The sequence below is a fragment of the Odocoileus virginianus genome, chromosome 2, assembly GCF_023699985.2.
Source record: "Odocoileus virginianus isolate 20LAN1187 ecotype Illinois chromosome 2, Ovbor_1.2, whole genome shotgun sequence".
Classification (NCBI taxonomy): domain Eukaryota; kingdom Metazoa; phylum Chordata; class Mammalia; order Artiodactyla; family Cervidae; genus Odocoileus; species Odocoileus virginianus.
The window spans coordinates 58,697,184-58,710,726 of NC_069675.1; the positions used below are offsets into that span (position 1 = coordinate 58,697,184).

At 38.7% G+C, this 13,543-nt stretch overlaps 1 protein-coding gene across 9 annotated transcripts in view; it reads right to left on the reverse strand.

The window, feature by feature from the left end:
• Nucleotides 1-13,543, reverse strand: part of WDPCP (WD repeat containing planar cell polarity effector) — a 273,308-nt gene that overhangs the window by 118,568 nt on the left and 141,197 nt on the right. The gene's annotated exons all lie outside the window — the stretch shown is intronic.

Consider the following 13,543-nt stretch of genomic DNA (forward strand, 5'->3'; position numbering starts at 1 on the left):
CACACTCTTCACCCACAAAGGCTCAGTCTGTCTTATACCTCCCAAGGTGAAAGTCCATTACACCCAACCCCCTTCTCTCCACTCCTAATCCCAGATACTTCTAAAATGCTAGCCGAGGTCAGATGGAATATCAAATTCTGATTTTAAATAAAGCAATACTTTATTTATATTTATCTGTTGAAGTACAGTTGATTAACAATATTATATACTGATACAGTATTTTTATAGATTGTCCTCCATCTAAAGTTATTGTAAAATAATAGCCGTATTTCCCTATCTCTTAATGTGCTACCTCTATTTTGCCCCACTCCGTCTCTCTCTCTCCATTGGTAACCACTGGTTTGTTCTCTATATCTGTAAGTCCGCTTCTGTTTTGTAATATTAATTTGTTTTATTTATTAGATTTCACATATAAGTGTTAATATATAGTATTTGTCTTTTTCTGACTTATTCCACTCTCTCGATCTTAAAGCAATCAATTGTTCCATACAGGGTTTTAACTGTTGCTTCTTGACCCGCATACAGGTTCAAGATTGAGAAAGGAGTGTGACAGGGATGCCTGCTGTCACCCTGTCTGTGTAACCTATATTCTGAGCACATCATGAGAAATTCTGGGTTGCATAAGTTACAAACTGGGATCAAGATAGGCAGAAGAAACATCAACAACCTCAGATATGCGAATGATACCACTCTAACGGGAGAAAATCAAGAGGAACTAAATAGCCTCTTGATGAGGGTGAAGGAGGAGAGTGGAAAAGCCGGCTTAAGACTAAATATTAAAAAACTAACAGGGCATATAGCCTCATTACTGCATGGCAAATAGAAGGGGAAAAGGTGCAAGTACTGACATATTTCATCTTCTTGGTTCCAAAATCACTATGGACGGTGACTGCAGCCATGAAATCAGAGACGATTGTCTCTTGGTGGGAAAGCGATGACAAACCTAGACAGTGTGCTAAAAAGCAGAGACATTACTCTGCCAACAAAGGTCCATATAGTCAAGGCTATGATCTTCCCCATTTCATTATAGGGGACTGGAATGCAAAAGTAGGAAGTCAAGAAACACCTGGAGTAACAGGCAACTTTGGCCTTGGAATATAGAATGAAGTAGGGCAAAGGCTAACAGAGTTTTGCCAAGAGAATGCACTGGTAATAACAAACACCCTCTTCCAACAACACAAGAGAATAAACATGGACATCACCACATGGCCAACACCAAAATCAGATTGATTATATTCTTTGCAGCCCAAGATGTAGAAGCTTTATACAGTCAGCAAAAACAAGACTGGTAGCTGACTGTGGCTCAGATCATAAACTCCTTATTGGCAAATTCAGACTTAAACTGAAGAAAGTGGGGGAAACCACTAGACCATTCAGGTATGACTTTAATGAAATCCCTTTTGATTATACAGTGGAAATGAGAAATAGACTTAAAGGACTACATCTGATAGACAGACTGCCTGATTAACTATGGATGGAGGTTCATGACACTGTACAGGAGACAAGGATCAAGACCATCCCCAAGAAAAAGAAATGCAAAAAAAGCAAAATGGCTGTCTGTGGAGGCCTTACAAATAGCTGTGAAAAGAAGGGAAGCAAAAAGCAAAGGAGAAAGGAAAGATATACCCATTTGAATGCACAGTTCCAAAGAATAGCCAGGAGAGATAAGAAAGCCTTCCTCAGTGATCAGTGCAAGAAATAGAGAAAAACAACAGAATGTGGAAGACTACAGATCTCTTCAAGAAAATTAGAGATACCAAGGGAACATATCATGCAATGATGGGCTCAATAAAGGAAAGAAATGGTAGGGACCAAACAGAAGCAGAAGATATTAAGAAGAGGTGGCAAGAATACACAGAAGAACTGTACAAAAAAGATCTTCACGACCCAAATAATCAAGATGGTGTGATCACTCACCTACAGCCAGACATCCTGGAATGTGAAGTCAAGTGGGCCTTAGGAAGCATCACTACGAACAAAGCTATTAGAGGGGATGGAATTCCAGTTGAGCTTCTTCAAATCCTGAAAGAGCTACTTCAAATCCTGAAAGATGATGTTGTGAAAGTGCTGCACTCAATATGCCAGCACATTTGGAAAACTCAGCAGTGGCCACGGGACTGGAAAAGGTGAGTTTTCATTCCAATCCCTAAGAAAGGCAATGCCAAAGAATGCTCAAACTACTGCACAATTGCCCTCATCTCACACACTAGTAAAGTAATACTCAAAATTCTCCAAGCCAGGCTTCAGTAATACATGAACCATGAACTTCCAGATGTTCAAGTTAGTTTTAGAAAAGGCAGAGGAACCAGAGATCGAACTGCTAACAGTCACTGGATCGTCAATAAAGCAAGAGAGTTCCAGAAAAACATCTATTGCTGCTTTATTGACTATGCCAAAGCCTTTGACTGTGTGGATCACAATAAACTGTGGAAAATTCTTCAAGAGATGGGAATACCAGACCACCTGACCTGCCTCTTGAGAAACCTGTATGCAGGTCAGGAAGCAACAGTTAGAACTGGACATGGAACAAGAGACTGGTTCCAAATATAAAAAGGAATACAGAGTGATATACAGGGCTGTATATTGTCACCCTGCTTATTTAACTTATATGCAGAGTACATCATGAGAAATGCTGGGCTAGATGAAGCACAAGCTGGAATCAAGATTGCCACGAAAAATATCAATAATCTCAGATATGCAGATGACACCACCTTTATGGCAGAAATTGAAGAAGAACTAAAGAGCCTCTTGATGAAAGTGAAAAAGTTGGCTTAAAGCTAAACATTGAGAAAACTAAGATCACAGCTTCAGGTCCCATCACTTCATGGCAAATAGATGGGGAAACAGTGGAAACAGTGACAGATTTTATTTTGAGGGGCTCCAAAATCACTGCAGATGGTGATTGCAGCCATGAAATTAAAAAACGCTTACTCCTTGGAAGAAAAGTTATGACCAACCTGAACAGCATATTAAAAATCAAAGACATTACTTTGTCAACAAAGGTCCATCTAGTCAAGGCTATGGTTTTTCCAATAGTCATGTGTGGACATGACAGTTGGACAATAAAGTAAGCTGAGCACCTAAGAATTGATGCTTTTGAACTGTGGTGTTGGAGAAGACTCTTGAGAGTCCCTTGGACTGCAAGGAGATTCAACCAGTCCATCCTAAAAGAGATCAGTCCTGAATATTCATTGGAAGGACTGATGTTGAAGCGGAAACACCAATACTTTGGCCACCTGATGTGAAGAACTGATTCATTTGAGAAAACCCTGATGCTGGGAAAGATTGAAGGCGGGAGGAGAAGGGGACGACAGAGGATGAGATGGTTGGATGGCATCACTGACTCAATGGAGATGAGTCTGGGTAAACTCCAGGAGTTGGTGATGGACAGGGAGGCCTGGCGTGCTGCAGTCCATGGGATCGCAAAGAGTCGGACAAGACTGAGCAACTGAACTGAACTGAACTGAGCTGATGGTCTTCCCAGTGGTCACGTACAGTTGTGAAAACTGAACCATATAGAAGGCAGAACGCCAAAGAATTGATGACTGATGCCTTCAAACTGTGCTGCTGGAGAAGATTCCTGAAAATCCCTTGGACAGCAAGGAGATCAACCCTGAATATTCACTGGAAGGACTGATGCTGAAGCTGAAGCTCCAGTATTTTGGTCATATGATGCGAAAAGATGACTCTTTGGTAAAGTCCCAGTAGCTGGAAAAAATTGAGGGCAGAAGGAGAAGAGGATGTCAGAGGATGAGATGACTCAACAGCATCTCCGATGCAATGAACATGAACTTGGGCAAACTCCAGGAGATGGTGAGGGACAGGGAGGCCTGGGCTGCTGCAGTTCATGGGGTCACAAAGAGTCAGACATGACTGGGGGACTGAACAACAACAACCCTATTCTCTAGGTCTATATACATTGTTGCAAATGTTTTCATTCCTTTTTGTGGCTGAATAACACTCCATTATACATACATTCATATATATATATACACACACATATGTGTGTGTGTGTGTGTGTGTGTGTATACGCATGCATATCCTACAACTTGTTATCCATTCATCTGTTGATGGACACTTAGGTTGCTTCCATGTCTTAGCTATTGTAAACAGTGCGGCTGTGAACACTGGGGTACATGTATCTTTTCTAATTAGTTTTCTCAGGATATATGCCCAGGCATGGGATATCAGGATCATATGGTAACTCTACTTTTAGCTTTCTGAGAGACTTACATACTTTTTTCCATAGTGGTTGTTCCAACTTATATTCCCACCAACAGTGTAGGAGAGTTCCTTTTTCTCCACACCCTCTCTAGCATTTATTATTTGTAGACTTTTTAATGAGGGACATTCTGACTGGTGTGAGGTCATACCTCATTGTAGTTTTGATTTGCATTTCTCTAGTAATTAGTGATGTTGAGCATCTTTTCATGTGCCTATTGGCCATCCGTGTGTCTCCTTTGGAGAAACATGTACTTCTTCTGCCCATTTTCTGATTGGGTTCGATTCTTTTCTGATATTAAACTGCAGGGATGAGCTATCTACATATTTTGGAAATTAATCCCTTGGTAGCACAGTATGAAAATATCTTCTCCCAGTCCACTGGTGAAAGGTCTCCTTTGCTATAAAAAATCCTTTAAGTTTAATTAGGTACCATTTGCGTGCTTTTGTTTTCAGTAATCGAGGAGACAGATTCCCCCCCAAAAAACATTACTGCAATTATGTCAGAGTGTTCTGCCTATGTTTTCCTCTAGGAGTTTTACAGTTTCTATTCTTACATCTAGGTCTTTTATCCATTTTTATTTTATTCTTGTATATGGTGTTAAAGAATGTTCTAATTTTATTCTTTTAGATTAGCTGTCCAGTTTTCCCAGCACCACTTACTGAAGAAACTGTCTTTTCTCCATTGTATAGTCTTGCCTCCTTTGCTGCAGGTTAATTGGCCATACGAACGTGGGTTTATTTCTGGGCTTTCCCTCCTGTTCCACTGACCCATATATCTGTTTCTGTGCCAGTACCAAACTGTTTTGATTACTGTAGCTTTGTAGTATAGTCTGATGTCAGGACACCTGATTTCTTCAGCTCCGCTTTTTTTTCCTCAAGACTGATTTGGCTATTTGTGATCTTTTGTGTTTCCATTCCATACAAACAGTAAAAACGTTTTATTCTAATTCTGTGAAAAATTCTGATAGGAATTGCATTGAATCTGTAGATTGCCTTGTATAGTAGAGTTATTTTGACAATATTGATTCTTCCAATCCAAGAACATAGTATATCTCTTCATCTGTTTGTGTCATCTTTGATTTCTTTCATAAGTATCTTACAGTTTTCTGAGTACATGTCTTTTGCCCCCTTATGTATTTTCTTCTTTTTGATTCATTGGTGGGCTTCCCTGGTAGCTCAGCTGGTAAAGAATCTGCCTACAATGCAGGAGACCCCATTTTGATTCCTGGGTCAGGAAGATACGCTGAAAAAGGGATAGGCTACCCACTCCAGTATTCTTGGGCTTCCCAGGTGGCTCAGAAGGAAAAGAATCCACTTGCAATGTGACTGACCTGGGTTCAATCCCTGGGTTGTGAAGATCCCCTGGAGAAGGTAATGACTACCCATTCCAGTATCTGCCCTGGAGAATTCCATGGACAGAGGAGCCTGGCAGGCTACAGTCCATGGGGTTGCCAAGAGCAGGACACAACTAAGCGACTTTCACTTAATGGTAAACGGTATTGTTTCCTTAATTTCTCTCTGTGAACTTCTGTTGTCAGTGTATAGGAATGCAAGAGATTTCTGTATTAATTTTGTACCCAGCGACTTTACCAGATTCATTGCGGAGTCTAGTAGATTTCTGGTAGCATCTTTAGGGTTCTCTTATATAGTATCATGTCAGCAGCAAACAGGGACACTTCTACCTTTTCTTTTCCAACATGGATTCCTTTTCTTTCTTTTTCTTCTCTGATTGCCATAGGTAGGATTTCCAAGACTATGTTGAATAAAAGTGGCAAGAGTGGGCATCTTGTCTTTTTCCTGATCCTAAAAGGAATGCTTTCAGATTTTCACTACTGAGTATGATGTTAGCTGTGTTTGTCATATGTGACCTTTATTATGATAAGATATGTTTCCTTAATTGGAGAAGGAAACGGTAACCCACTCAACTATTCTTCCTGGGAAAATCCTATGGACAGAGGAGCCAGGTGGGCTATTACCCATGGAGTCGCAAAGAGTCAGACACAACTGAGCATGCACACATGTTTCTTTAGTAGCTACTTTCTTGAGAGTTTTTTTTTTTTAATCATAAATGGATGTTGAATTTTCTCAAAAGCTTTTACTTTATCTACTGAGATAATCATATAGTTCTTATTCTTCAATTTGTTAGTGCAGTGTATCACATTGATTGGTGTATATTGAAAAATCCTTGTATCCGTGGGATAAATCTCACTTGATCAAGGTGTATGGTTCTTTTAATGTATTATTGGAGTCAGTGTGCTAGTATTTTGCCGATGATTTTTGTATCTATGTTCATCGGTGATGTAGATCTGTAATTTTTTTCATATCTTTCGTTTTGGTATCTGGGTGATGGTGGCCATAAAGAATGAGTTCAGAAATGTTCCATCCTCTGCAATATTTTAGAATAGTTTCAGGATAGGTGTTAACTCTTTAAATGTTTGGTAGAGTTCACCTATGAAGTCATCTGTTCCTGGACTTTTGTTTGTTGGGAGTTTTTAAGTTACTGATTCAGAATCAGTACTGGTACTTGATGTTTTCATATTTTCTATTTCTGGTTCAGTCTTCTGAGACTGTACTCTTCTAAGAATCTTTCCAGTTCTTGTAAGTTGTACCAGTTCATTGGCATGTAGTTCCTTGCAGTAGTTTCTTATGATCCTTTGTGTTTCTGTCCTAACTTCTTTTTCATTTCTGATTTTGATTTGGGCCCTCTCCCTTTTTTTCTTGATGAGTCTGGCTAAAGATTTATTAGGTTTGCATATCTTCAAAGAACTAGCTTTTAGTGTTGTTGATCTTTTCTATTGGTTTTAGTCTTTATCTCATTGATTTCTGTCCCGATCTTTGTAATTTCTTTCCTTATACTAACTTGGGTTTTTGTTTATTCTTCTTTCTCTAGTTGTTCTGGGCACAGGGTTGGGTCATTTTCTTTAGATCTTTCTGGTTTCCTGAGGTAAGCTTGTGATCCCTATAAACTTCCCTCTAAGAACTGCTTTTGGTGCATCCCGTACATTTTGGATAATCTTGCTTTCTTTTTCATTTGTCTCTAAAAATATCTCATTTAATTTTTTTATTTCCTCTTTCATTTCTTCAGTGATTCAGAAACCAGACCTTATTGAATAAATTAAGAATTCCATGTTTGCAGCAGGAAATGCACAAGATAACCATGGACTATATTTTTATACCAGATAGATTACTACCTAAGATTACTAAGGTAATGACAAGAAGAGAAGCCAACTTGAAGAGAATCCCATTGCTCTAGTTAAAGAGTCTGTGCTTCCAAAAGGATAACAATTACAATTTGTGAAACCCATTAAGTCAAATATGTCAAAATCCATGAATTAATAATGTTATTTAAAAACAAAAACTAATTGATTACCTTCAGGAGTGACAGGGAACCAATCCGATCTTGAAAACTAGTAAATAAAAGAAACAAACACTTGTCCTGATTACACTATATGAATCCAGCTACTGGGAAAACACGTAGGAGATGAGTAGAAGTGTCTCATTATAAAAGTATTCCAACTATTTAAAAAATAATGTCATTAGATATCACAATTCTTCCAATTAAAAAACACTCCTTCACACATAGTCTTGCCAAAACTGACCACTAACTTGCAGAATTTTCAAAAGACAAAGAAGCATGCTAAACCACATCATGATGATGGGAACAACAAAATCCAGACTGTGGGACACTACAGTTTCAACAGATAACTTTCAATGAAAAAATTTAAAAAGAGGATGGAGCAGGAACCTGTAGACTAAAAGAGATTTCAAAGACACATTAACATGTTTTAGGACTTCCCTGATGGTCCAGTGGTTAAGAATTCACCTGTCAATACAGAGGATATGGGACTGGTAAGATTCCACATGCTGCAAGGCAAGTAAGCCTGTGCACCACAACTGTTGAGCTGGTTGGTGCTCTAGAGCCTGCATGCCACGACTAACTGAAGCCCACAGGCTCTAGAGCCCACGCTCTGCAACAAGAGAAGCTATCTCAGTGAGAAGTCTGCCTCACTGCAGTTAGCGAGTAGTCCCTGCTCCTCACAACTAGAGAAAGTCCCACATAGCAACAAAGACCCAGTGTAGCCAAAAATAAATAAATAAAAGACACATTAGCATGTTTTAAATAGATAATATTAAACTGCAGTTTTGTGAGATACACACTTAGGTGATATATGAGAAAAAGTGTAAAAGTCACAACAGAGGATACTCTGGGGGACTAGGAAAGGGTTGCGATTAAAACAGAGTAAGTACCTGGCACTATTTCTGGTGCCTGGGCAAGTCTATTTCTTGACCTGAGTGTGGTTACAGGGGTGTTTCTTTAGTAAAAGCTCATTAAATTACATATCTTGTCTCTATGGTTTTCCTTACTATACTTTATAATAAAGAGATTAAAACAACCCCATCATCCCTAAGATAGAAAATCTTGGTTATTTAGTTGAAAAATAACACAGTATATACATCCCTTTGGAAGAGATGTCTCTGAAATATTCTCGCTTTTCAGTTGAATGCATATGTAATGCTTTCTGAATGCTTCTTTTATCAAATTACACTGTATTAAGAGCTGGTCACATTTTTACTTTCTCATCAACTGGCTGCTCCTCTAAATCATTCCTTGACAACATGTTTTAAGGTTTAACAACTCTGCTAATATGTTTTTTATTAATTTGGTTAAAGAGATTCAAGTGGCCTTTTCTGAATAAGGTATCTTGAAATTATTGCCATACTCAGAAAACTTTATCAAATGCTTATAGCTGAAAAGTTAAAATATCTACTCAAATAAGGTAAGAGAAAAGTAAGTTGGGTTGTCATCACATTTTTGACAAAGCTGATGCTGTTGCTGCTAAGTCACTTCAGTCGTGTCCGACTATGTGCGACCCCATAAACGGCCAGCCCACCAGGCTCCCCCATCCCTGGGATTCTCCAGGCAAGAACACGGGAGTGGGTTACCATTTCCTTCTCCAGCTCATGAAAGTGAAAAGTGAAAGTGAAGTCGCTCAGTCATGTCCGACTCTTAGCGACCTCATGGACTACAGCCTACCAGGCTCCTCTGTCCATGGGATTTTCCAGGCAAGAGTACTGGAGTGGGTTGACAAAGCTAATGAATTAAATATTTCTAGGATGATAGCAATTACTTTTTCCAAAAGTAAATATAAAGAATGTGCTCAGCCACTCAATCGTGTCCAACTCTTTGCAACCCCATGGATTGCAGCCTGTTGGGTTCCTCTGTCCATAGAACTTTCCAGGCAAGAATACTAGAGTGGGTTGCCATTTCCCACTCCAGGGGATCTTAAGCATGTGTGTGTTAGTCACTCAGTCGTGTCCGATTCTCTGTGTAGCCTGTCAGGCTTCTCTGTCCATGGAATTCTCCAAGCAAGAATACTGGAGTGGATTGCCATTCCCTTCTCCAGGGCATCTTCCCAACCCAGGGATCGAACCCTGGTCTCCTGCACTGCAGGCAGATGGTTTATGTTTGAGCTACGGGGAAGTCCTATATTAAATAAAAAGGACTATCATGTTATGTATGATAACAAACACAAATACCACAGAAAGCTATTTTTAAATGAATTTTATAGATAAAAAATATTTTTCTTCATCCTATTTATTGTATATTTTTCAAAACAATTTTTTTTCCTAGACAACAAAAATCTCTCTTGTTCTATGTGTCTAATTAAGATATATACTGTTGTTTAGAGCTCTGTGGTGTGCAATTAGACCTGCAGTTTTCTAATATCCATAATAAATTAAAAAATGTTCCTCCTCTGAAAGACAGATAATTCAGTCATAGAGAGCTTATTTCTATGTTTCCTTTGTTTTCTTGTGGTTTTTTTTTCCAGCTGCTTGGTAAGCCAATTTTCTACTTAGAGTCTACTATTAGAACACTCATTTGGTTCAGTATGTGGGCTTTATCCTTTCCATGGTCTGTTATGCAAAAGAGATGGCTTTAAACAATTTTTTTAGTTTGTTGTGAAGTAGTGCTTCTCAACTTGGATGCACATGAGAATCACCGAGGGAACCTATAAAAGAATACTGATGCTGTCTGCCCCTCTAGAGATTGTGATGTAACTGGTCTGGGTGGGTCCTTTGTAAAAGCTCTGTAGGTGACTGTAATGTGTTACCAAGGCTAGGAACCACTACTGTAGGATCTTGCCACAGTCCAAATAAAAGCTTATTATCTTTTCTGACTGAACTTGGGTCGGAAATGATTTTTTTTTAATTCTGTCATTTAATAGATACAAAGATTAAATTTCTTCTTTAGTTGTTACTTTTGTAGTGTGACTTTTAGGGTTTAAGAGTATATTGTATCTCTTATTCTGAAGATTAGTGTAAGAAGTCTATTGGTTGGTAGTAAGAAATATTTAAAGAGATATGCCTGAATATTACCTTTATAGACTAATAGTTTTAGTTCATGTTTTCCTAAAAAATACGCTACAATTCATGGTTAAAGACTGTCTTCATACACACAGAAAGAAACAATTATTTCCCCAGACAAATATTCCAAAAGACATTCACTTTTTTGCATATAGAAGTTCACATGAGGTTCTGAAAAAAAATATTAATTTTTCCAACAATTTAATTTTGACAGATTGAAAGGACCAAATCTAAGACAGAAGCTACTTGACAAAAAAAATATATTATTATCCATCTTAATATATCAAGATAAAAAAGGGGACATTAGCTATGCAGTCAGTGGTGATTAAGTAAATATCAAGTACAAATATCATATAAAACTTACTGAAAATCTATTCAAATACTTAAACAAGATGGATAATTTTCCAAAAACACAAAATAAGGAAAATGACTCAAGGGAAAAACAGAATTCCTGAAAAACAACTGCTGAAAAATGGAATCAGTGATAAAAAATAAATCCATCTTCCTTGAAAGACAGCATACCCAGACGCTTTTATGTGTTTTACCAAACATTCAAGTATCATATAATTTCTTTTGGTACTGTTTCAGAGAGGAGAAAAGAGAAAAGCTAGTCAAATCACTCCACAAGGCTAGTACAATTTTGATATGAAACTTAGGATAGTAACAAAAAAAAAGTAAAATTGTGTACCAGCCTTAAGCAAGTTGTAAATCCTCGTTGAAAGTTCCCCCCTTATTATCTCTCTAGGTAGAAACAATCATTTCCCACTGGCTCCTGTACAGCTAACATATACTCTATCCACAGCACTTTAACACTTTAGTGTATGCCTGTGTTTTCATATTTGTCTCTCACTGGTAGACACTAAGATCCTTGCAGGCAGGGAAAGCTCTGTATTTATATCCTCTGGCATGAAGTACAGTGCTTACTCCATGATCAGGGCTTCCCAGGTGACTCAGTGGTAAAAAATTCACCTGACAATGCAGGAGACATGGGTTTGATCCCTGCGATGGGAAGATCCCCTGGGGGAAGAAATGGCAACCCACTCCAGTATTCCTGCCTGGGAAATCCCATGGACAGAGGAACCTGGCGAGCTATAGCCCATGGGGCTGCGGAAGAGCAGTACAGGACTTAGGGACTAAGCGACAACAGCTACTCCATGGTCATGCTCAACAGCTGATGAATGACGTGAAGGGAGAGAAAGTGAAAGTGTTAGTTGCTCCATCGTGTCCATTTCTTTGCGAATCCATGGACTGTAGCCCACCAGGCTTCTCTGTCCATGGAATTCTTCAGGCAAGAATTCTGGAGTGGGTTGCCATTCCCTTCTCGAGGGGATCTTCCTGACTCGATGATTGAACCCAGGTCTCCTGCATGGCAGGAGGATTCTTTACTGTCTGAACCACTAGAAAAGCCCCAAGACTGGAGTGGGTTGCCATATCCTCCCTCCAGGGGATCTTCCCAACCCAAGGATCAAACCCAGGTCTCCTGCATTGCAGGAGGATTCTTTACTTTCTGAGCCATCAAGGAAGCCCAAGAATACTGGAGTGAGTAGCCTATCCCTTCTCCAGGGGAACTTCCCAACCCAGGGATTGAACCAGTGTCTCCTGTATTGCACAGGGATTCTCTACCAGCTGAGCTACCCGGGAAGCCCAGGGAAGGGCCTTTCAGGTAGAAATACTGTAATCTGTACAAGTGTGCACTGCTTGCATGCTCAGCTGTGTCTGACTCTTTGAAACCCCATGGACTATAGCCTGCCAGACTCCTTTGTCCATGGAATTTTCCAGGCAAGAATACTGGAGTGGGTTGCCATTTCCTATTTCAAATTTGTATAGGCAGAAGGTGAGAAATAAAGAAGCAGTGAGTACATCATTTGGCTAGAACATAGATTTGTATAAAGAAATAACACTGGAACAGTAGGTCATGGCCAGTCGGGGCAGGGGGTGCTTTTCAGTGCGGAAGCTAAGTTTAGCTCAAAATCTACTAAAGGCATTTGAACAGGCAATGGCAAAATCAGACCTTTGCTTCAGGGTTCATATGAGCACTTTTTTTTTTAGCTGCCTGGGACCCATATGGTTTAAATCCATCATTTTAAAAATTAGAAAACTACAGTCAGGGTAGGTGATCTACCCAAGACCAAAGAACATATCATTAGTTAAAAGGAGGCTGAACCTTACAGGAGTAAACTTGATTCAAGTCACACAGTATATGGTCCAACCAATAGGCAAACTGAAGTTTATCAAACCACAAAGTCCATAAACTAGACAGAGGGAGATGAAGTATGTGGACCATATGTATATACCCTTTTCAAACAGTCCTAATTTCAGGTAATAAGTTCATTTCAAATAAAGGTAATTTGTGTACTGTAAAACTAAAGGTTGATTTATGCTTTTTTTTTTTTACTTTTATTGTAAGACAGAACATTTAAAAGAATTCTAGTTGGCTTTATTACATGAAGTCATTTTGATTAGGTCTTTTATTCAGTTAGCCTCTAGATCCAAGATCAATATGATGGTAGGCATGAACAGGAAGTGAATAGGAATAAAGCACTTCTTTATCCTTACAAAATCCATACCTGGAGCATTAAAAATGGTCTTAGTTACTACAACAAATCGGAAAAGTTCCAGAAAAAGGTAAATTAATTAAAAAGGGCTCTTCAGTCTTAAAAGATAGCCTGTAAGTTTATAAAATCAGAAGAGCTAAGTGGGGGATAGAGAAGACTTGTTATCATTATCTCAGAATACTAATTCTGGAAAATACTTCTTAAAGTCTAAATGATAATGGATTTAGAGAAAATACAGGAACATACCATTTTACCTAGACAAAACATACCATTTTACCCACTGAAAAAACACGTTGAGGAGGTTGTTTTTTTCAATTTAAAGTTACATTAAGAAAACAGAATTTCAGACTCAAAGTACTGATACAAGATGAAAATATCCACAGGTACATGATAATGAA